Raw genomic sequence first — 25,680 nt, forward strand, 5'->3', positions numbered from 1 at the left:
AGAGGACTGCTTTGAAATGGCTGTTGTCCTTTGGCTTGTTTTCAGTTTCTTTTGAAGGGTTTAGTATTTCCAGTGGTCCTTTTGATTTGTGAAGGGGGGGGGGCATTTTCATGAAGTTAACATATTGGCACAGAACATTTTAAAGCTAGGTGCTATTTAGTAATCAGGGACTGAGATTATGCCACAGTGCCTATCAGATGCTTGATATGATCAGTTTTAAGGGAGTAAGAGTGCTTTATGCCAGATGATGAAACGCAGTCAGGACTGGGGTTCAGACTTTAGTGGGCCCTTGGCATGGTACCCCATTGGACAGCTCCACGTGGACCTCCACCTTCTGCTGTTGTGTGTTACCACCATTGCCAATCATTTACATCAACCAAGACTGCATGTTGCTTTCACTCTGCTCCAGTCAGAGGCAACCATTGGTAATTTTAGATTACCCAAAATGCAATAGCCAACCTGATGTTGATGTTGGGTTGACCATTGGATTTTGGGTAATCTAACATGGTAATTTGTCTGCTGCAGAACAGAGTTAAGCACTCAAAAGTGCTGCAAGGCTCCCCCAATAACAAACCAGGGGAACGGGGCAGAATTTGAAATGAGTGATTATTAGTGGCCACAATAAAGAGAGTGATATGGACCACTATCTTTTAATCCACAGGAAAGTTGATATTGGAGAAGGCGTTCTCCCATAGGCATTTTGAGGGTGGGAACTTTCAATGAGGGATAGGAACCTGTGGCTCTCCAGTTGCTAGACTACAACTCCCATAATTCCTGAACATTGGTCATTCTGGCTGTGGCTGGTGGAAGTCAGTAAACATCTGGGAAACCACAGGTTTCCCATCCTTGCTTTAGATTCAGAGATTATCTATTTCCACAAATGCTGGTATTCTTCTACCAGCACCATATTTTCACAGGAGTCCCCCAATAATAGTCATCATAGTAACACCCTCTAATTGGACAACTGTGTTGCATAAATAGCCTCTCAGTCTGTGTAAACAGATAACTTCTAATACCTATAAATGCATGCTTCTATATTTGGTGGGCAGAGTTCTTTGTTTCTGTTGTATTTCTGTATTTTGGACCTACTAGTGGTTAATATGGTCCCCATATGTTTTGTGCTGCTTTAAAATGTGGGTTTTTATCATGATTTTTGTGTATATTTCTGATGTTTTCATTGTGATGTAAACTACTCGGAGATTTCTTTGAAGTATGGAATGGTATATAAATTACCTAAATAAAAAATGAAATAAAATAACTAAAGACGAAGAATTGTACAGAAAACTTATGTAGGTCTCCAGCAACCAAGCTGAGCCTTTGGTTTCAAGATGGCCACTAGGATATGTAGTGATCTGCAAGTTATCATACAGTATGTCTTTAGACAAGGCCAGTTCAACTTGAAAAAGCTGCAGTTTTAGTTTACCTTGTGCCTACTAAATCCTTTTTATAATCTTTTTTAACTAAAAAAGAGGTGCTGGTACTGCGTGCCCTTGAGTACCCCCTGGGGGGGAGCACTGGTCCTATTGAAGCCAAACTACTTCAGGACAATTTAGCACTTATTGGTGTCAGGATTTTAACTAATACCTCTTCAGGTTTTTAATCAAATAAGAATGCCATTTCTCCATTAGTTGCATTTCTTTGGTATACCTATACATGTGATCAAGAGTAGACTATAATGCTCAGACATTTCCCCTTCTGCTCCTCATTTCAGGAAGGTGTGATAAAGCTTTACTACCCCTTATAGTTTTTATAGCATGTGCTAAAGCAGCACATTGAAAAAGAATATAGTATAAGATCAAATTTGCAAGGCTGCAAAAGTTTCACATTTACCAGTGACCTTTGAACTGTTATTGCCAGACTTGTTGTGTACCTGTCTTCCCCATTAGTCTAATGTTTATTTATGTATTTGAGGTTATGCCACTCTACACCTTCTCATTTTCAAACAGAGAAGTAACATGGTCACGTTTCACCTGCCTTATGCATGTTTTAAACAGCACATCTCTGCAACAATATAGTGTTATGTTACAATAAATATGTACAGCTGCTGCATTTCTGCTAACTGATAGGTCTTTGTGGTCATTTCATTTATGGCTTGGATTTCCTAATGGATTGTACTAGGCAGACTTCCCTTTCCTACCCTGACTAAGAACTGCAGCAATAAGCACTTAGCCTAGTCTGGGGGGAAAAAATAGTAAAGAAGGGATACTCATTAGCGCTTCAAAAATAAAAAAGCAGAAATGATATATCTATTATTACCAGGTGTTATTTGACCCATTAGGATGTAATCTACATTTACATTTTAAAAACTCACTGCAGGGTATGTGCCATACATAAAAAACACTTTCTTACGAATATTAATTTGAGTCAGATTATTTATGGCAGCCACCTGGAAATTGTTCTAAAGCATGTCATCCAATATCACAAACACACATGCTGCAAACTAATGCGCATGCAAGAAACAAAGAATAGAACACAGCCCAATCCAAGTACAGTGGTACCTCGGGTTAAGTACTTAATTCGTTCCGGAGGTCCGTTCTTAACCTGAAGCTGTTCTTAACCTGAAGCACCACTTTAGCTAATGAGGCCTCCTGCTGCTGCCGCGCTGCTGGAGCACGATTTCTGTTCTCATCCTGAAGCAAAGTTCTTAACCCAAGGTATTATTTCTGGGTTAGCGGAGTCTGTAACCTGAAGCGTATGTAACCTGAAGCGTATGTAACCCGAGGTACCACTGTAAAGGGTTTTGAAGCCCTATTCATTTCCATGGGAGAGCCGATTGTATGCCCTCTCTCATAGAAATCAATGGGACTTCACATTTATCACATTTAAGCAGTTCTAATCTTTATACAGTACACAAATGACAGATACCAGGTAATCACAAAAGTGGCTTACATAAGAATATAAGTATTTGGTTTATTTACACTATCCATGCTCAATTATCCTATCTTAAATAAGCCAAAATATAAATGAGCCTTTGGGCTCAAACCGGGAAGTCTTCCATTAACTATAGTTTCTCATTTTATTTGAACGGAGGTTAAAGGCCTTTGAAAAACTAGGGCTATATTGAGTTGCTAGTTCTACTCAGAGTAGATCCGTTGAAATCCATTGAAGTTAATGAACTGGTTTAGCTGCTCTTCCACTTCCTCAAGCAGAACAAATCCCTGCAGGGAGTAGTATCTAGTGGCTCTCAGCTAATCTTTCCCAGAGTTGTTTGTGGCAGGAGGAGTATTCACAATTGAGTTCTGCTTCCTGAAGGTGTTCTGTGTATGTTCAGGAAGAAGCATCCAACACTCTTTATTCTTGCCCAAGGGAAAAGCTGGCCAGGATAAGGGAGCACACATTGTTAGGCACTACTACCTGAATAAAAAGCCAGCTGAGGAAGGGTTAAATTGCCATTTTGGCTCTGTTTGAATGAGCATTCTGGCCAGTATAGGTTTTATAATTGTATTACACTCACTCTTGAAGAAAATCAATGTGAACTTCATGTGTGTAAAAAGTGTCTTAAAAGAGCATTGCTCAGAGATCACAAAATCTTGTAGAATGACCAGTTTCAGGCAACCAGAGCATAGCAGAATCTGACTTTTCTTTTTTTACATCTTTAAAATGACAAGTGACATTTCCATTGCATGTCACACTAGTCGAGTCTCACAATTTCACTTGGATGCTTTTATTAACAATTTCCATTCTTATTTTGGGATTGTGTGGGGATTCAGTTTAATTTTCAAAATTTGTAGCCTTCATAAACATGGAGAAAACTTGAACTGAAAAGTCTTAAAAATTGGAAACAAGGCTAATGGTGTGAAAGTAACGTTTATGTAAATCGCAGTCTGGAATATTTTTGTTAAGTGGGATCCATACAGTTTACTATGCCTGTGTTTACCCTTGTACAAACAAATTTAGTATGTGCAAACAAAATGGCATCTTGAAAATGAATATATGATGATGCATCAAATTATATTGCATGGTATAATCGGCTTTGCTTTCAGTTGCATAACAAGCAAGTTCTGAACTAGATAATGATATAATGATGCATAGCAATCTGTTTTGAGGAATCCTTTTGTAATTGGAGTTCATTGCCATATGATTAATAAGGAGATATATATACCATATTTTTCTGTGTATAAGATGAGGGTTTTTTTAATAAATAAGTGTTAAAAATGGGGGTTGTTTTATACATGGGGGCATGTTATACATGGAAAAATGCGGTATATCTCAGGCTGGGAGTAAATATAGGATATTATTCACCAGAATAATTTTAAAATTGCTGGCTTAAATGTACAGTGGTACCTCGGGTTACATACGCTTCAGGTTACATAAGCTTCAGGTTACAGACTCCGCTAACCCAGAAATAGTGCTTCAGGTTAAGAACTTTGCTTCAGGATAAGTACAGAAATCGAGCTCCAGCTGTATGGCAGCAGCAGGAGGCCCCATTAGCTAAAGTGGTGCTTCAGGTTAAGAACAGTTTCAGGTTAAGTACGGACCTCCGGAATGAATTAAATACTTAACCTGAGGTACCACTGTATAGCCCAGGAAGGTATAAGATGCATTAATCCCTGCTAAGCCAATGAATAAAGGGTAAAGGGACCCCTGACCATTAGGTCCGGTCGTGGACGACTCTGGGGTTGCGGCGCTCATCCTGCTTTATTGGCCGAGGGAGCCGGCTTACAGCTTCCGGGTCATGTGGCCAGCATGACTAAGCCGCTTCTGGTGAACCAGAGCAGTGCATGGAAATGCCATTTACCTTCCCGCCGGAGCAGTACCTATTTATCTCCTTGCACTTTGACGTGCTTTCGAACTGCTAGGTTGGCAGGAGCAGGGACCGAGCAACGGGAGCTCACCCCATTGCGGGGATTCAAACCGCCGACCTTCTGATTGGCAAGTCCTAGGCTCTGTGGTTTAACCCACAGCGCCACCACAGTGCCAAGCCAATGAATAGTGACAAAATATTGATCACATTTCTTAAAAAAGAAAAAGAAAGAAAACTAGAAACCTGAACATTTTCCTTCAGGGAAGTTTGAAAAATTGTAGATGTTGCTCATTCACCTAACTGTAACCCCCCCCCAAAAAAAGGGTTAGGTTTGTTTTTCTTGTGGATTTATTCTTTAAAATAAGCTTTTCAAATATAACACAACTATGATTTATAATGGAGCGAGAAAGGCGGGGGGACAATGAACTTTGGCGACTGCACAGGGCATCACTGAAATTTGAGTCCCCAAGATCCACCAGTGGCACAAACCTCTCTCTCTATTTACTGGGCCAGTGAAGTCCCATGTATTTCTACATTACTTGCAGAAAAGCAGAAGGCTCTAAAGAAGGCAGTTTATCTACTAGACTGGTTCACATTTAATTCCAAATCATGGTATGGCCCTTTTTGTGTTGTGGTTTCAGGAAATAGCCTGGAGAAGCTAAATGTAAAAAAATATAACTGAGAAAAGATTTCTGTTTTACATATTCTGAGCAAAGATTCAAATAAAAGCTATTTAGATATATCTATTTTTCCCAAATTTACTCCCTTGATCTTAAATAAGACTCCTTTAACTTGGTTACAAAGTCTAAAGTCACTTTAGATCATGTCCATGAAATAACCTTCAAAATATCCAAGGCAACTTGGGCCCAGGATTCAACTACAGCATTTCATTTCCTCAAGCTCCTTCTGGCTGGCTGTGTCCCAGGGAATCTGTGTGTGTCTTCTCTAACAAATGATTTCCTTGCTATTTAACTCCTGTCTCTTAAATAAAGCCTCATATTTTTCCAGTTGATTATCTCTTAGAAGTTCCTAGGCTGGTATTTTTCATTGCTTAGTATATGACCTTTCAGGTAGGTACATCAGAATGACAAAAGCAAAGGCATCTACAGCTGAGCATTGTTCCACTCTGTTCCTGGCTGAGATGATGTCTCTTAAACTATACTAGACTGCAAGCTTCAGAGCAAATAGGGCAAACCAGAAATTTACCAGCAGCAATTTCTTGTGGTTGGTGACATAACTTTTGACCACAAATGCCATTTTGTTTAAAAGTGGAGCTGATAAGCAAGGTTCAGTGCGGACTATTTTAAATTTGGGGCATGTTCTTAGATAATGCAAGTGGCTGAAATATCAGGATTGTAAACATATATAATTGTTGTTTGCAAAGCTTAAGGGCCCATGGCAGGATAATATGTTCGGATTTATCCACACAATTCACATCAGGCTTAATTTAAAACTGGGATTCCTTTTTCGTCAGTAGCCTTGTTTAAATCAGTAGTCAATCAGCCAGTGGCATATGTATGTTGTGTGTTCAACCTCAGAACATCTGTGAACACTAGCAGCTGTGTCAATTTGCACACAGACACTCCAGGGGATTCTGGTGTCTGCCTTCATGACAAGAATATAGTCTTTATGCTTCCCACTTCCTACACATGGTGGGAAGTTTTAGGGGGCATGTTTTACAGCATCAGTTTGCTTGCATGGCTAGAAAAATAGAGACCTGTGATACCCCTCCTGTGTAATATGATTTTGAATATATTTATGAATATAGGTTGTGTAAGGTATAGATCAGGCACATGACATACCTCCCCACAAAATCTGTGAAAAGAAATCTGGATGGATGCTCATTTAAAGAGTTCATCTGGAAGTGACCTCAGTTTCTTGAAAACTGAATTACAAAACTGCCATTACACAGAAGACTCTGGAGCCACACTTGTAGAACAAATGTGCTCTTTACTGTCTATGCGAATGTGGCAGCAACGATGAAAGCACATCAACTATTTTTTAACTAACTTATCAAAATTTCCTCACTAGCAATTATTTCAGCACCAAATGTAGCATTTTGGGGACTGACTGATGCCACCAACATATCCTTAATGGAGGTAACTGGCAGAATGGAGTGCTCATCAGCGTATGCATGCTTAGTGGAGAGTTTATTGTCCATCTGCTGCCATTTAATACCCTAAATTTGAATCAAATTCCCATTGTCCAGATGATTAGCAGGTATCCAATGCAATTAAGAGGCATGTTCCCTTTTAATTATAACCATTAAGTTGTGTTACATCAGTCATGTTGTATTCTGGCATCATTCGCTCTATAGAGATGGATGTGACTAATTATGACTTAAAATCTGACCATCTCCTTCAAGTAATGGGGCATGTGTTAGAAACAAATTGACCAGAAGAATCCACTAAGGTCCAGTGACAGGCTGATTTTGAAATGCAGATTTAAAGCTGGGTGTGATACAAAGCAGAAATGGGGCACTTGGGTAGGAGACACTAAACCCATCTCCTGCCCACCATTATTTCCTATGCAGCCCTTCCCCTGAAGTCTTTTTTCTCCCAGCAAATTTCAATTCCAGAAATGAGGTTACCTGCAAAAAAAGCTTGTGGGAGGAAGGGCTACAGTGGGAAAGATGACTGGGAGGCAACAGCAGTCCTTCCTAATGGGATCACACCCTGTCCCTTGTTTTAGAAATTGAAATATACTCGGAGTCAAGAGTGGATTTCATGCTCTTTATTCAGCTCATAGTGGTGAGGATGAATGGATGTTCCCCCAGAACGTCTGCTTTATATACATTACTTACACAATGGGCCCCACGTGATTGGCTAATTCTGGGATTCTCCTGCAGGCCAATCAGGTTGTGGATTCACTTCCACTTGAAGCTGGATTGGGTGGCTCCTGTGGACCAATCAGACTGCTGCATTCTGAATCCTATTGTTCTAGGACCAATCAGACTGCTGCATTCTGAATCCTATTGTTCTAGGACCAATCAGACTGCTGCATTTTGGATCCTATTCAACTCAGTAAATAACAGAAATGATTGGGGCAGATATGTTTACTACCAACACCATGTGTATCTTGGAACTGAAGGGACCCTAAATCAGTTTAAATAACAACCCAACCTATGGACAACAGTGGGTATTGTTTATATTCAAGCATAGAGATGAAGCGATCACATGTCTAAAAATGTTCATTGCTATATTTTATATGTGGTTATATTGTAACTGCATGTGAAACTGCTGGGTCAGCTCTCGCTGAGAAGATAACATTCTATCTCATTCTGTAGAAAAATCAAGCATGCAGAAGACAGCTGTACATCAGTTAGTTCTCAAAGTGACTGAAAAGAAATATTGTATTTCTTTGGGATGCTTTGTTACAGCATCAAAACATACTTTTTTTCTCAGGGCATAATGTTCAGTTAGAAAATGGTTGGTGAGCCTCACTGTGTGCTGACAATCTTAGAAGGACATTTAGGAATATATGTGATCTCATTTTCTCCTCTGGAAGGAAATGTTTTGTATTCACTCCAGAATTTCCCTTGGTACATGCCAAGATTTTCCTACTCATGGAGAACTGGGGAGCCCCTACATACTTTTTACTTTGGAAATGCTGGATTGCAGCAATTGTAGCTGCTCAGTTATTTGAAACACATACACACACACTGTAGAAAAAATATATAATTACTTATGTTCTGACATTTTTGTTGGCTTCCACTTCATTTCTAGGTACAATTCCAGCTATTAAATTCACAAAGGCCCTTTCTGCCCCCTGCCTGTTTGTGGGAGTTGAGATGTCAGACTGGTGGTGCTACAGCCTGATCCTATGCATGTTTACTCAGAAGTAAGTTTCGCTGAGTTCAATAGGACGTACTCCATATTAAGTGCAAACCAAGGCCTAAGTCTGATTGATTGGAGCCTTAGTGTTGCATCTTTGGAGAGCCATTAAAAGCGTTCACTATGAAGGGTCTGCACCTTTAACCTCCTTTGTTGCCCTGCTCAGTCAATTTCAGTTTGCTTATTTTAAAGGAACAGTTCAAGATCTGTCTTTCTAAAGGGCTAGTGCTGGTGTATAGTGCGTTGGCTTGGGTTTTGACTTATTGTGGTTTAATATTTTCAAGTCCATATTAATTAATCATGTGTTTTATTTGGAACATGAAGCAGAAGCCTTTAGTGAGTATATTCCCCCCCCCCAAAATAATGCAGTTATTGGTGAAATGCTCATGGTGTCTTAATAGAATCAGAGTTGGAAGGGACCCATCTAGTCCAACCCCCTGCAATTCAGGACTCTCAACTAGACAATACATCCAACCTCTGCTTAAAAACCTTCCAGGAAGGAGAGTTCACCACCTCTCACTGGAGTCTGTTTCACTGTTGAACAGCTCTTATCATCAGAAAGTTATTCCTGCTGTTTATTTGGAATCTTCTTTCTTGTAACTTGAATTCATTGATTTGGATCCTAATCTCCCTCCCCCCCTCCCCCAGAACAGGAGAAAACATCTTCCAAGTGACAGCCCTTTAGATATTTGAAGATGGCTATCATCTCTCTTGTGAGCACTCAGGGCTGATTTCCTTAAGAATGGATAGGTCTGATCTTCTTGCAGCCCATGGGACTCTCAAGAGCCTCCTCCAACACCATAATTCAAAAGCATCAATTTTTCGACAATCAGCCTTCTTGATGGTCCAGCTCTCACTTCCATACATCACTACTGGAAAACCATAGTTTTAACTATACGGACCTTTGTTGGCAAGGTGATGTCTCTGCTTTTTTACGCACCTCATGAGAAGAGAAGACTCCCTGGAAAAGACCCTGATGTTGGGAAAGATTGAGGGCACAAGAGAAGGGGACGATAAGCAAAATAACTAAACAGGTATTAGAACTCACCCCAGAACTGGCCCTATTGAACATCTTTCAAGATCATAATGACCACTCGCACAATACAGAGCTTATAACCCACCTACTCTGAGCGGCCAGAAACCTCATAGGCAGACACTGGAGAGACCTGTCAGGAGTAAACATGAAGCAATGGTATCAAATAGTATGGGAAACGGTTTTGCTAGAAAAGCTAACCAATAAACTGAAACCGACATAGGGACAAATAGAAGAGGATGCCTTCACCCCAGTATGGCTATACACAGCCCAACAAGACAACAACAGGAATCCACCAACAGCATACGAATCAATCTGGCTTACCTGACCCAACAAGCCCTCTCCGCCCCTCACAAATGCAAACAAACCTCACTGCAGCCAACCACAGACAACAAACCAAACCCTACCCCCAATACCTCTCACTACCAAGGAAATGTAATAAATGAATAGAAAGAGAAACTGCCCAGTTGACGCTGACACAAAACCCCACACACATACTATACAAAAGAATATAAGCCTCATCACTGCACCCCTCCTCTTCCCCAACCATATACTGTACTCAACACTAAGGTCTCACAACAAATGTAACTGATTTGTCAGAAAGACTGTGCAACCTGAAAAAAGAGACAAGACATGTTGTTTGTTTCGTAAACCAGGAAAATATTTAACAAATATATATATATATATACTTTTTTAAAAATAAGAAATTGGGATGGGGCCATGACTCAAAGTTAGGATATAAGTCAACAGAGTGATATGAAACTTGGCAATGTAGGAGAGAAAGGTTAGTGGATGGTCCATGCCAAATTTGGGGTAGCACAGATATGAAATAGCTTCCTTTGAATGAACTAAATATTTGATGAGAGACAGTGGTATATCCGCATGTATTTTTCTGCATTTTGTCTAGTATTGTCCCATAGTAGTGTAACATATATGCAGATTGTATTAACATGGCATTTTTCTGGTCAATGTTAGCCTATAATGATGAAAAAGAAATTCATGTGCATGCTCAAAGAGAGCCAGGTGCTCTACAGTAGAGGCTAGTGTGTGCTATTTTAGATCACCTTATATGGGCCCCAGCTTGTCAGGTGAAACCCTAGTTCTCATATGATATTGCAGGGCTAAGTTCTCATGCAATATTATCTACAGAAGGTTCTAACCACTTTGGAGTCTTCTAAGAATGTTGTCAAACATGTATAGTTTTTCATGTGATGGTCCTTGAGACCTAAAGTCATCCTTAAAGCTTATGAAGGAAGGAACACTGTTAAATGTCTTTAAAATAGCAAATTAAAGAGTTAATGGAAAGGAAGTTTTTCAAAATGAAAAGTGATTAAAAACAAAAACTGAATCACACTGGAGGCTATTTAAGAACACCATATTAGAGGCACAGATGGTCCACATACCTCAGAGCAAAGAAAAAGTAAAAAGGGGAGAGTAAATATGCCACAGTTAAGCTTAGAATTCAGAAGTTTAAAGGGACATTGTCAACTTAAATCACACCTCTTGAAGCAAATTTGTTACCTGCTACTGTGACAAATAACGCCTGTGAATGCAGACATTAAAATAAGTAGCTTTTTTTTTAAAAAAAAAGTGTTCTATTTACTGCTTCCTTTCTTTGGTGAAGATCCAAAACATACTGGAGTCAGTAAGAGTCTTCTGTTGAGTATTGGATCACATATTTTGCATATTTGGAAGCATTTGTATGTGTATTTTGCCTTTTTCATCGTTTACCTTGTAGCCACTTTTCATAGAATGTGGAAAAATTAAAACTACAGATAGAAAAAGTATTGATAGTACAACTGCAATAAAGTTACAAGTGGGGGGAAGGTTGGCTGTGTCATGGATGAAATTCTGTCCCCATTCCAAATCATTTACCCGACAAAGCTCTAGGAGGCACAATAAGTTCAGAAAAAGTCTTATGTTTTGTCCAAGACAATTGTCATGTAAGAGAATGGGAAATAACAAGGAGGTGGAAAATAAGCTGTGTTTTTATACTCCGTAACATTAACTCATTGTTTCCAGTTGGACTTCAAAATAATAAAATACAATTTGTGATATCTTTTGAAATGCTAGCACCCTAAAGTGTGTGATACCTTGTTGTGAAGAGAGTTGGAGAGAGAGAAATGACTATATAAATGAACAGAGAGTCTTTCTTTGAGCTTTTTTTATTTTTTTGCCCTACTGTACAACCATTGCGTTTTCTGAAAGAAATTTGCATTGTGGAAGTCTTCCATACTTATTAAATCAATTCTGTGGTTTCGACAGTGTGAATATATTCCACCCACAGAAATTCACCCACAAAACCCCTCTGTGTTGAACATACATTGAAATAATTCATTCTGTGAAATATTGCTCAAAACCGGCCTGTGTTGTAACAGCAGCAGTTTCCACTACTACTACAAAACACATGTGTAACTCAGGGGAGCACTGCACACAGAAGATGCTCCTTGAGGCAGAAGTGGTAGGGCATGACTAGTTGGTTCTTAGTACACCATACAAGTATCCATAGGGGTCATATCTTCTTAGCACACCATTCTAGACCATCCTGAATGCTTTCAAAACCTCGTGCCTTCCAGAAGTTGTGACAAATGATGTATTCCCTTATATTTAGTGGCAAGTGAGTTTAACCTTTCTGATTTTGCCCTTCTTGTGTGGTGCATGTATCTTTATGTATTGCAAGGTAACAGAAAGGAAATTGATTCTATACTTGTGAACACTGCATGATGGCTTCTGTTGTTGCTTTTGTTACTAGGGTTTTGGTTTGTTTGCTTTCTCTCGCTCCCCCTCCCCCAACCCTTTTTAATTTGAAACACCAGATACTTTCGGGCTAATATTGGAGGAAATTCAGCAGTATGGCTGGCTATACTGTTTTCATATCAAGCGTGAAGGAGTTTGAGAATGAAATGTTCATGAAATATCCAGTTTTCCTGAGGTTATGCAATGTATTGAAATTAACTCCATTTTGATATAGCTTACTGTCATAAGTTAGTGGCTCATTAGGACTCTGAACATTAGAGCCACAAATTAGAATGTCAAGAAGACTGCGTTTTTATAAACTTGTTTTTCTACCTAATATATCTTAATGTCATTGGAAAAATATATATGTTCAAATATGTTCATATTTAAAAGCAATGTTTGCAAGTAAAAGTGTTTTAATGCCTTCATATTTTGCCTAGTACTTAAAAAATATTAGAGGACATTAAAAGAACAAACTTTATAAAGTGTAGTTGACCCTCAACCTCCCCAAAAGAAATACTGAAATCTGTAAAGTAGAATTTATTCCAAAAAGTTACTTTAGTGATATTTATACTTTAGCAAAATGTTAGATCTGATGCAGGGAACATCTGTGAAGGTTTCGTGTTTCCTTTTCCAAGGCAGTGTGAGTATCTCTATCATTTTCCTTATCTGGTGTTTGAGAGTAATTTCAAGCTCCTACTGAAGAGGGGACATTTATACTATTGTCTCTTTCATCCATGGAGCAGGTTAAATAAACTTTACTCTTCTGAAAACACAGCTCATTTTTTATCCAAATTTCATAGCTCCCAGGTAATAATGCGTAGGATTGTATCCTTAGTGATACAGCAGAATGATGTACCGTAACTTGGGAACTGACCATTTCCTGTCTGTTTATTTAATACTTTTTGAAGTTTGTCACATATTAAATGTTAATGGTTTAAAACAGACAAGAGAAGGATTAGCTAGAATGGAATAATGGAGCAAGCAAACACTATTTACCACAAAATTCTTCAGTTCATTCAGATATAATGTGAAATGATAGTTGAGTGTAACAAGATTGAGAATAGACAAGCATTGGTGATGTCCGCACCCCACTTCCAGTCTCCTTTTCCAGTGTGGTTGTTGTTTGTTTCTGTTTTAGATTAACAACATATTGCTGTGGCATCCAACTTGAACAAACTAGCTCATATTACAAGCCAATTTCAGACCATAGTTTAAGAAATTGACTTTTTGCCAACCAACTATAGCTAAGATTAACAACAGTTTAGTGATGGGCTGTGATGCTAAACTGTGGCTAAACTGAAGCAGAAATGGAAGTTTCTCACCTCCTTCTTGTGGACTCACTGAGGAGGTGAGTGCATGAGCCCCAAGGCGAACTGCAGGGAACCCCCCCATCAGAATGGTAAATTGTAGCTGGGTATTAGATGTCAACGAGTACTTTAATTTGTACTAAGCAGTAAATTATTACTTTGCCATGTTATGAATTTATATTTATTTTAGTGATTTATATAATATCTTCTGGTCAAAATAGCCTCAAAGTAGCTTGTAACAGACTATAACAACACAAAACAAAAAGCCCCACACATGTGTACACAGTCACTGGCCCTTAGTCGTCTGTCATTGGAGACCTTTACAGGAACAAGTGCAGCTGGCACACCAAACTAAATTTGGTAAAGACATTTGGCAGGAGAGTATTCTGAAAGCAGCCTGACCAGTCACTTAACCCAATAACAATGAAAATAACATTGATATAATAAAGGATTGTTATTATTTTTTACTATCAAGCAATATATAATTTTTTTGAAACAACATAAATAAAATAGAATTTATGTCCCCTTCCAAATGAATTATGGAAAGAACTAATACCTTGTATCACTTGTACAACCATAAATAAAGTGCTCCAGCTTACGTTGTACAAGTTAGAGTAATTTGAGTTTGATTGTAAGCAGCTGCAGAACTGCTGGCCATTCAGTTTCAATATGTGATCTTTGTGCATGCATCTTTTAAATCTACCGGAAATTCAGATACACATGCATTAGAAGTAGGGTATAGAACTGTCATTCAGCCCACAACCTTTAGGGAAGAGATGCAAAAACCCCTTTATTGGAAGTCAAGAAGCAGTGCATAGCCACAGCTGTAAACATTTTGATGTTTGATCATCGATGGCTCCGCTGGAGCACCTTCCAAGCCTAGCTGTATGGAATCCCTCTGCTCTCTAGAAGGCACTACACCCTACGTGCTGCTTCCAAGCTACATTTAACACAATTGCCATCAGCACTTAGGAAGCAGTTACCACAGAAACCCAGCAGAGACCAATTAGTCACATGATTAAATTATTTAAAATAACCCAGGGCATCTGCTGCCTTATTCAACTTGCTTATTTTCCTTTGCATGGCACTCACATAACATAATGGAACTGTAAATGGTGGCAGAAGTCATGTGCTTTCAAATACCAATAACTAAGTATTTATTTTACATTTCTAGCTTACTCTTATCTTCTAACATTCAATATCACTAACAAAAACATTTTTAAAAGCAATAAACACGCAGACTGTGTTAAGAGGGTCAGTGTGGAAAATCTTCATATGCACATCTTTTGTATATACTGTATATACTGAGGAAAATAGGCATACTGTTTTGTATCCTCACTTTGCCTTTTTATTTTTATTCCGTTTCATTGATTTATGTGCTATGGGTCTGTACTCAAAACCTTTCCTTATGTGTAGAATCAAATTACCAAACTACACGCTTAACAACAGTGAGATTTGTTATATTAGGGGTAAGAGGACTGAAGAAACATTACCAATTGCACAGTTGAGGTTTTCGGAGGACTATAATGACAGTTTTAACAATACTTGCCTCAGTAATATTTAGTACTACTTGACCCAAGAATTGTGAACTACTATGGAAAAGAGTGTAGTTCAGATTGTAGTTCTCAGGTAATTGTGTTGTAGCAATTGAACATGCCTGAGTGGTCCACACTGCTTCTATTGTCATACTGCAGTAGAGCTCAATGGCAGTTTAAAAATGCAGGTCAGAAATACTAGGTTATTCTGAAAGGTCAGGAAAGTACAGTCTTGTGGCTGCTAAATTTATCAGGTCATTGTCCTTGATTCCTTTATTGTCCTGTTAATGATATACACAAAATACCCAAGCTGTAGCAAAGGGCTTTGTGTATTATTGCACTGCTGTAGTTATTGAGGAAAGCTGTATTTTCTTTCTTTCTGTGGCCTCATTCATTGCTGTATTCATGCCGTGATGAAAATGAGGTTATCTTGAGACGCACAAGGCGAGAAGCAAGACCATAAGATAAGCAAACAATAATGAGAATAAAAACTGCAAGAGAAATTCACAAGCCAATATTTCACTATGAGCGCAAAAGTATTTGCAATTGCTTTGCAACAGAGGATTATTATAGAGATAAAGTGGGGGGGGGGCGTAGGGTGTGTCTCCTACATTTTAGGTTGCCATGCTCCAATTAAAGTATGAGGAACAGGGGAAAGTAACAAAGATGGCAGCTCCAGAGGTAGTTAAATGTAGCTATACTGAGGCTATGGTTATACTTACACCACTCCATAAGAAATATGATCACTCTAGTGAGTTTTAACTAAGTACGCATATTAAATAAATAAACAAATATTCAGTTCTCTCCTTTATTATGCAGTCTACCCCTCCTTTTCCTTCATTGCCATTGTCCTAATTACAGGCTAGAACAGAAGGACATCCAGCCTAAAATGGTGGGCCACATGTATTAGATCAGAATATAAATGATACTGAAAATAAGCAAAGGGCTGAAATAGAGTAGTTAAGAGAATATTTGCTTGCTGTTTCTGAGCATGGCAATAGAGAGTAATGTACCTTTCCAGTCCTGTTTCCTTGCAAAGGGGGTTGACAGAATAGCATGAATAAATTACAGGTCCCCTGGTGCATTAATGCATGCCTAACAGAGCAAGTAGCAACAACACTTAATCTACAGCGCATGCTTATGAGATTGGGGGGGGGGGATAGTCTGAGAGTTAAATATTTTTTAAAAAATGTTACAGAATTGTTACAGAAATACCACTCAAAGGGGAAGGGAAAAAGCAGAATATACCTTACATTTTATTAATTTATACTGCTAAAGTGGCAGGCATTATAAACATTTGGTACATTTGGCTACATCACATAGCTGTTGGAAAAGATACAAACACCTGGCAGTGCTGGTGTGCAGATGCCCCACAATGAGGCTCAATCTGATTATGTTGTGAAGTCCTGCCCAAGCAGAGAGCTTTCACACAGTGTCCTAAAATCCAGCAGGAATGGAATTGAAGGTTACACCAGATGTATTGCCGCTAATACGACTTTGCGCTTTATATTTGATACTTCTATGATGGAAACTAATTTAAGGGAAATGAGAGCTCTAGAAAAAATAGCTGCAAAGATGGATACACTTAAGGGTGCTAGGCAGAATGGCTATTTAGCTGAAACAAATGAGTGTGATTTCTAAGGAATTTTAATTACGTACTTTTTATTGAATTGATATAGCAAATACTACCAAGTTATTTGATCAGGTACATGCCATTAGCAAAAGCATTAGTTTTAATAAGGACTTTCTGGGAATTTGAGTCTATTATTTTGCTGAATGAGAAATTAGGGGGCAAGTACTGGCTAAATTATTAGGGACGCGGGTGGTGCTGTGGTCTAAACCACAGAGCCAGTGTGGTGTAGTGGTTAAGAACAGTAGACTCGTAATCTGGTGAACCGGGTTCATGTCTCCGCTCCTCCACATGCAGCTGCTGGATGACCCTGGGCTAGTCACACTTCTTTGAAGTCTCTCAGCCCCACTCACCTCACAGAGTGTTTGTTGTGGGGGAGGAAGGGAAAGGAGAATGTTAGCTGCTTTGAGACTCCTTCGGGTAGTGATAAAGCGGAATATCAAATCCAAACTCTTCTTCTTCTTGCCGATCAGGAGGTTGGCAGTTTGAATCCACATGATGGGGTGAGCTCCCGTTGCTCGGTCCCTGCTCCTGCCAACCTAGCAGTTCGAAAGCACGTCAAAGTGCAAGTAGATAAGTAAGTACCACTCTGGCGGGAAGGTAAACGGCGCTGCTCTGGTTCACCAGAAGCGGCTTAGTCATGCTGGCTACATGACCCGGAAGCTGTATGCCGGCTCCCTCAGCTAGTAAAGTGAGATGAGAGCTGCAACCCCAGAGTCGGCCACAACTGGACCTAATGGTCAGGGGTCCCTTTACTTCTACTGGCTAAATTCTAACATTTAAAGTTATGGTTTAGTAGTTTGTAGATATCTATCCTGCCCTCACACACAAAAACCCAAGGGTGAGTCAGGAAAGTACACACTCAGAAAGGAGTGGGTAAGTGAGCAGTGGAGAGAGCCTATTCTAGGTGATGAGTTATTGTATTAGTGGGAATCCATGTATAGGGCTCAGTATTAAGAATGCCTTTCCAGAATAGATGTCAGCTCTGGTAGCTAAGCCAATGCTTCCGGTCCCAGGGGTTTCCAAATCCATTGGGGCAACATTTTAATGTTTCATTTAATGCAACAGAACCTTCCAAGATTGGTTCCTATATGAAAGCTGCTCACAACAGCTATAGTTTACACAGTGTTAGAGGCAAAGCTTTCTAAAATAAAGCTATACAAACTATTTGGATGTAAATAAATGCAGCCAAGAGCCATGCTTTGCCAGCTGGAGCAAAGAACAGTCTGAAAGATTGTAAAGTGAGATATGTCAGTTTTATTATCTCTGATTTCTGAGCTGCATACATCATAGTAGACTCCTCTGTCAGTTCTATTCAGATTAAAAACTGCAGTGACATGTTTCTTTCTCTGCTTCTGGACAGGAAATCAGAGATCACTTATATTCCTAATACGTACCTGAAAAGGCATGTTTTATTTTTCCCTGGTGAAGTGTGTCTAGGAAAGAAACAGTTGTCATGAACTATCGGTAAGATGATTCTCTTCTCCAGAGAATTTATTACCCTTCATCTTTCATTACTTTGAGATATTTACAGGTTGCATATTCATTACCTTGAACATCCCGGCATAGTTCTATAAACACAGAATTTAAGCACTCGCAGTCAGCCAGCTTGTTTTTGCCATTCCATCTTCTTTGATGTTTTATTCCGATGTAGCAAAATATATGCACTCTGGAGTATTTACTTCAAGTGCAGAGAGTATGTTTAAGGGAATTTTGACTGATCAGGTTACCTATTAGACCCTTTGTTTCCATTTAGCTTTTTGAAACATGACAAATCATATTTTCTATTAATATCCTTTCTTAATGAGTTTTATTACAATAAAGGCTTCTGGGAGACTGCATTTTGACAGCTGTCTAAAGCCTGTTTGCTTTGAACTGCCTGGACTGAAAAGGATAGGAGGATTTCTCAGCCATATCAGATAAGGCTGGGGAATCCTTCTGCACGTAAATTCTGTTGGATTTTCACAGGCAAAAATGATACAGAATTACAGCCAAAAGGGTGCAGTCTTATTGCTCAGCCTGCATTAATTTTGATTAGGCTTGAACAAAGCCTTGTGATAGTTCATTCTAAATCAAAGGAATTTTGAAACTGCAATGCTTTCGAAGGTAACAAACCTAAACACATTTCAGAGGGGCATTTTATTTTATTGTTTTATTTTGGGATTAGTTTGTACATCCTCAGACACATCTAGGAACCACATTTACATAGTGTACTGCTGTGAACAGCACTTCAGTCTGTTTCTAAGGCTGAAATCCTATACCCACTTATCTGGAAGTAGACTTGCATATAATTATGTAGTGAATGAGTTGTATACCTTAAAAATGTTGCTCTCTACAGTTTGGTCTGCATGATCACTTTGCCATTTAGTAAGTCAATGCAATTTGCTTATGTTTTTGAGAATATTGCATGGTATATGAAGCTAACATCCCATTGTTTTAGGGCAAGCACCCTATTTTATACAGGGTCATATGCAAGGCAATAAATACCATATAATATTATGCAATTTTATACTACTTCAATGTTACAGCCGGTAAAAACTACTTTTTCAGCTGGAGACATTATTGCATCTGTTATTCTGAATAATCCTTCCATGCTTATTTGTATAACAATGCAAGGAGCTTTTATTAGTCAATTGCCAGAGCGATCCTTGTTCTGGTGAAGACATCACCATATCAAAGCCGAGGGCTGGCCTACGACATTTTGGTCCTTGAGGCGAACGACAAAATGGGCACCTCCCTGCCCCACCAGGGAAGAAGAAAAGAGTAAAGATCTACATCAGTAGCAAAGGGGGGAATAAATATCTACATTGAGAATCTGATGCCCCTGTGGATCCTGTCAACTGAGGTGGATCCTGTGGCTCCTGTCACCTGAGGTGATCACCTCACCTTGTGTCATGGGTAGACCGGCCCTATCCAAGCCCTACCATGCTCACCAAATTAGGGGGCAGGGATTTCTTCTGCCAATTCTGGTGCTCTTGTGCATTTGATTTTTTTTCCAATTTCCCTCCCTCCCACTGGCTCCCACAGAGGTGATGGGTGGTGGAATTCATTGTCATTTTGAGGTTTGATGTACTTTTCTTCTTGTTTAGGGGCTGTGTTATCAGGAGGGTGGCAGGAGGATACCTCTGTGGCCATACTGAGGAGGACTTTGAGCCAGGCTTTCTTCTCTGCCTGTGAAGGGAGAGGACAGCAATATCCCAATGGTCCCCTGGATACTCTTCCAGAGACCATAAGGGTTGTAATATGTTTTGCTTAATTTTTGACCATAGCATTGTTCTGCATTTTCTAATGTTACATTGAAACTCATATCTTCAGTTCTGGTGAGGGAAAGGAGATGAAAGAATGTTTTGGCTTGATAATTCACATTTTGAACTAGATCCATTTTGGGGGGGGAGTAAGCTATTGCCCAGAAACAGTTTTGAAGGACCAGATTGAGTTATAAAGTTCAAATACACACATGGTGTGAATATTGTATTTCAATTCCTGTTTGGTCAACTTTCTTTGCAAAAATGAGCATACACTGAATTTTTAAATTCTACTAACTTCCTTCATACTCCCTAGCTTCCTTCTAGTTTGAGTCTCATATATTTCTTGTGCTGATAGAATAGAACTTCCTCATTGGAAAAGGTAGACAAGTTACTTCTGTTTATAGTAAGGATTAAAAAGGAAAATTATTGTGATGCCTCGTTATTTAACTCATGTGCTCTCTTTGTGGCATGTTCCCTTCCTTTAAAGGCCAGCCATGTCACTGTAGCTGTGAAGAATATGTTGCATTATGGTCCACCCAAAATCACATCATTGTTATAATTGTCAGAGAAGTGTAAATGGCTCCTTCATTGTTACTAAAATATATTCGGGAGTCGAGTGTGGATTTCATGCTCTTTATTCAGCTCATAGTAGTGAGGAATGGAAGTTCCCCCCAAATATCTGCTTTATATACATTATTTACACGATGGGCCACACGTGATTGGCTAATTCCTGGATTCTCCTGTAGGCAAATCAGGTTGCAGATTCACCTCCACCTGGAGCTGGATTGGGTGGCTCCTGCGGACCAATCATACTGCTGCATTGTTCTAGGACCAATCAGACTGCTGCATTCTGAATCCTATTGTTCTAGGACCAATCAGACTGCTGCATTTGGATCCTATTCAACTCAGTACATAACAGTTACTGCTCTTGAAAAATGGGGAGGGGGGACTATAATGGATCTCTGTTAGTCAGGAATTGTTTCAGCGCAGGGGGCGGGGAAGTAAATACTTTATTTAAACAAACAAAGAAACAACTAGATTCAGAAAGCAGGTCTCCTAATCCTGGTAGATATGGTAACTGAATAGTGGCAAGTCTTGAAAAGATCCGGCCTCTGAAAAACTTGGAACTGAAGGGAATGCCTCCATTGTTTCTCAGTGGGTAGAACTGTTGCCCATCTCCAGGCAAAGCTGGCATCCAGGAATGTGTGTTCACTTACCACAAAAACCCTCAGTTCTTTCTCTGTCTCCTTTCACCCCCCCAGGTCCTTAATTATTTACACTGTTGTTGCAGTAAACTTCACAGCTGCTCTCAGCGCATTTCCCTATCCACCACCCCTAACATGCAATGATAATAACACTGGCCTACACTTCAGGGTTGTTGTGCACTACTGTAACCTCGTCCCTCTGGCAAAATGTGTAGAATAGCACTGGGTTACTTTGCAGCTCTGGTGTAATCTGTGCTCTGATGACCATAGTCCTGTCCTCTGAAATATGGTTTAAAAATGCTGGACTTTGTCTGCTTTGGCTTTCACAGAGTAATTTTTAAAATGTTCATTTTTATTCAATTTTTTTTGTGGGAAAAAGACCTGTGTTTGAAAGTTCATTGGTACTTGTCTTTGCTGCCGCCTTTTGTTTCTGAATTGGCACACCACTGCTTTATCACAGCTATAGTAAAATCTTGGATACCTCAATCAATTGTTCTCAACAGGGCAGTAAACTCTTCCCCACCAGGGATTAAAAAGGCTTTAAAATGAACCACAAACCACGATTCTTTTCTATATTTGAGTAGACAATGCTTGTTTCGCTCTCACCTTCTTTGTCTAACTGGCTATATCTTCTTTCCTAAATGTCAGTTATTACTATTACTTCATTCGTTGGCTATAAACACTGAAAGGCTAAAGGAGACTAGTTTCTCACAAAACAAATGAGGACAAAAGTGCCTACACAACTTGCAGCACATTTCAGGTCCTACAAATGCTAGAAATTTACTTTTTAGCAAAATGAAAGCTGGGAATCCGGTTATTGTAACACATCCAGTGGGGCAACAACCCCCTGGTACCACCTTACAGAAGCCCATGTTGGGGTGGATGGTATCTTTTTTGGGTGCACAGATGGTGTCATTACACGAGATTCTTAAACCAACAAAATAATGTATACAACATTTTCACTAATGGCATTTGAAAGAGAGAAAGTAACTAAATAACCCACAATTTTAAATATGCATTATTTACTACCTCATATTTAAGGGGGGGGGATCATTTGGGATAGTAAAATAACACTTTCTGGTGGGGGCATCCAAATATAGCTAACATGTTATACACCTAAATATGTTTATTCTAATGTAAATTTCATTGAGTTCAATGATACTTGCTTGGGATTTCTGTCTAAGTTGTCTGCAAACTTTCAGCTTCACCCAGACGCTTCTTAAACTGGATATTGAGCCATCCCCCTTCACAAAATAAATGCAATGAAAGTAAAAAGGGTATGGGAAAGAGAAATTATATTGCCTTTGATATTTTGAAAGAGAACTGGCCATTGCTTCTTTGTTTCAGCATACCTGATATCTTTTTATACCAAGACACAGTCTAACTTAATTAAATATGGAAATACGTCTCTTACATTCTATTTTAAGACTATTGCAAACTGCAAACTAGATGTTCTATTCTGCCTATAAATATATTTTTCTTTCCTCCTTTTATTTAACTTCTGTCCTGAAGAAGAATTCAGCTGAACTTGGAAGCTTGCATACCACTTATAGATTGGTCTCATGTATGGGATTTTACTTGAAAGTAGGCTGCACTGAAAGCAATTGTACTTACTTCCAAGTAAATGTGGTTGAAACAGAGGTGTCCTTCCAATGCCAGCTCTATATAGTCACTTCTCTGGAGTACAAGCATGATTTGAAATGAAGCCAAAGTTCAAATACATGAACACTGTATTTTAAGGAAGTGGTTCTTGGCACACTTGATGATCCAGCTGCTCATTTATACACACATCACTTTTGGTATCCAGCTGATAAATTGCACTAACAATTTATCAGAGCCTCTCCCTGTTTTTCAGTGCCATATAAATAATGTCTGTAGTGTTGCCACTGAACATTGGTTAAGCTATGGTAGAGAATGTGTTCTGCTGAATTCCAAGTGGCAGAGGAAGTGGTCTTTTAAAATTCGCATGTGAAGAGAGCTTCATAAGATACTCTCTCAAAGAAACAATATACCCCATAAGCCCCACCTCGTTCCCAACTGATAGTGTGAAAGAGAGAAAATGTATTTTCCCAAAGTAGTAAGGCTTTGATGGAATATGTGGTCTCTTCTAAACTTACATGCCCTCTCAGATTATCCAATCAGAACAATGTTGCACGGCACAAAAAATTAATGCATCGGGCCAGACTAAAAAAAATATGTGTTTAGCATGAATATGTGGGTATGCAGGCTCTGGGACAGAAGATGGCACTCCCCCCCAGTTGTTCTGCTGCAGCACTGAACTAATCCTTGGCTTGGTTTAGCTGCAGGCAAACCTGGGTTTGTGGTTTAGGTCTATTGAAACCATGTTTTACAGTTCATTATTTATCTGGAGCCCGTGTTTGGACAACATAGTAAGTCAATTCAGTGCAATGCAGCAACAAAATGACCATGGAGAAGCAAAGCGACTGCACTCTCTCTGTGAGTCTGTATGCTTATGTGTACAAGTTACACCATAGCTTGGTTTAGCATGATATACAAACCGGGCTAATATCTAATCATGTATAGACATTGGGTAGAATCTAAATTGTCACCATAGTGCTGTTGCTCCAGCACAGGCATCCACTAATGGAGGAGGGGGGTATTGCTGATTTCCCCCTGCATTCCCTGAAAATCTGTTCTGGAGGGTTGTGGGACTCCCCAAAACAGGTTTTTTTGGGGGGGCACCAGAGGCTGGAGCAAAAGGGCACAAATTGGACACACTCTATTCTTTTTAATGTATTTAGAAGCTGCTTTGGACACTTGTGTGGTTTTAGGACATATGCATGCCAGTCAGGTTCTTAACAGGTGTGCAGCCCAAACTTTTTTTTAAAAAAGTGATGGACATGGGAAATGATTTGAATATTTTGTTTACACACTTTTAGCTGAAAGTTGTGCATCACTTTTTGTTGTTGTTCTAGAGCAGATTAACAAAAGCCAAAACCACAAAGTTAATACTGATAATATATTTTAAATAGCTCTTTTCCCACTGTGTGTTTTTTTAAAAAAAACTTTGCCAGGAACTGCTAGGAACTGTCTCACTTTTTTTCCTCCATGGGGTAGGATATTGGCTTCTGTCACAACCTAATGCATTTTTGACTAGCTTCTCTTGATAATGTTGTTGCTTCACAGAAGGTTTCACATTTTATAAGCTTTTACAGCACAGCTGCACTGAAAAATAAAACAGAATGTGTATACAATATAATATGCATTCGACGGCTCTGCTAGATTCTTCCCACCATATGTAGAGAGCGGTGTGCATTTCACTCTGATATTTCACTGCCAAAACTGCCAGAAGCAAATAAACAAATGATGAAGAGGGACACCACACAATGTCTTGCCAGACCTATAACCACAACCTCCAAAGCAGACCACTGCCACTTTCAAAGGGCTCGCCATGTCCACATTACAATATCATGGACACAGGTGATTTTTTCAAACATTTCCATTTTAAAAAGACACAATTTCCACTGGCATGTTGTTGTTTTTTACAAACTGTTATTCCTCCCAGTCTTACCTATATTTAAGATTGACAACTGATACAAATAATAGAATCAACAAAGGCTATGTTTCAGTTATAATTCTGATATAGAAAGTGTTTGAATGTGCACATTCTCATTCTGCCTGGCCCACATTGCAGAGAGATGCTGTTTAGAGCCATGACTGGGCCATCCACCCCTGTGTAGGCTTCTGCAGTATATACAATGTGAGTTAAGTGTGCCTGATTCACTGATACAATAGCAGATGACTTGTTAAAAATGTCATCAGTAAAGCGGCTCTAAATCTGTGAAACGAAACCTTCTTAATTAGAATGATGTTCTGCTGAAACCTGTGACCACTGTCCCACTCCAAATAATGTGCTTATAACCAGGGAATAAATCACATTTGTTGATTAAATGTATTGGTCATGAGCTAATAAGTTGGGACTGTTTAAAATAGATTTTGTTCTCCATATTGAACTTTTTTTGTTTGTTTTTTGCTATTGCCAGTTATTCTGTTTTGAGGCCTACCTTAGAATTATTGATGATTGCCTGAAGAAATAAAGCAGCTTCTGCAGGAGATTTTATATGCAGCCTTTAAGCACCATGAGGCAGCTCCCATTGCATAGCAATGCTGGGTGCCAGCAACAAGAACAAGTTTCTAGACTTTTAAAGTCAGATGAAGATTACAAAACGCTCCTGGCCATTTGAACAAGAAGAAGCACTTAGTTACTTCAACTTTTGCTTCAGTGCTTAATCTGCTACATTTTTATATCATCTGTAATTTAGTTCTCATTAGCCTTGCGGCCTCCCCTCCTGCTCCCAACCACAGAAAACATTCGCACAATTTATCTGTTAAGAAAGGAGGTGGGATGCAATTTGTGCAGAACACAGAGTCATTTTAAACAGGGC

At 39.2% G+C, this 25,680-nt stretch overlaps 1 protein-coding gene across 3 annotated transcripts in view; it reads left to right on the forward strand.

Moving 5' to 3' along the window:
• SOBP (sine oculis binding protein homolog) overlaps nucleotides 1-25,680 on the forward strand; it is a 136,256-nt gene that overhangs the window by 35,298 nt on the left and 75,278 nt on the right. The window lies entirely within an intron of this gene.

The sequence above is a fragment of the Podarcis raffonei genome, chromosome 3, assembly GCF_027172205.1.
Source record: "Podarcis raffonei isolate rPodRaf1 chromosome 3, rPodRaf1.pri, whole genome shotgun sequence".
Lineage (NCBI taxonomy): Eukaryota > Metazoa > Chordata > Lepidosauria > Squamata > Lacertidae > Podarcis > Podarcis raffonei.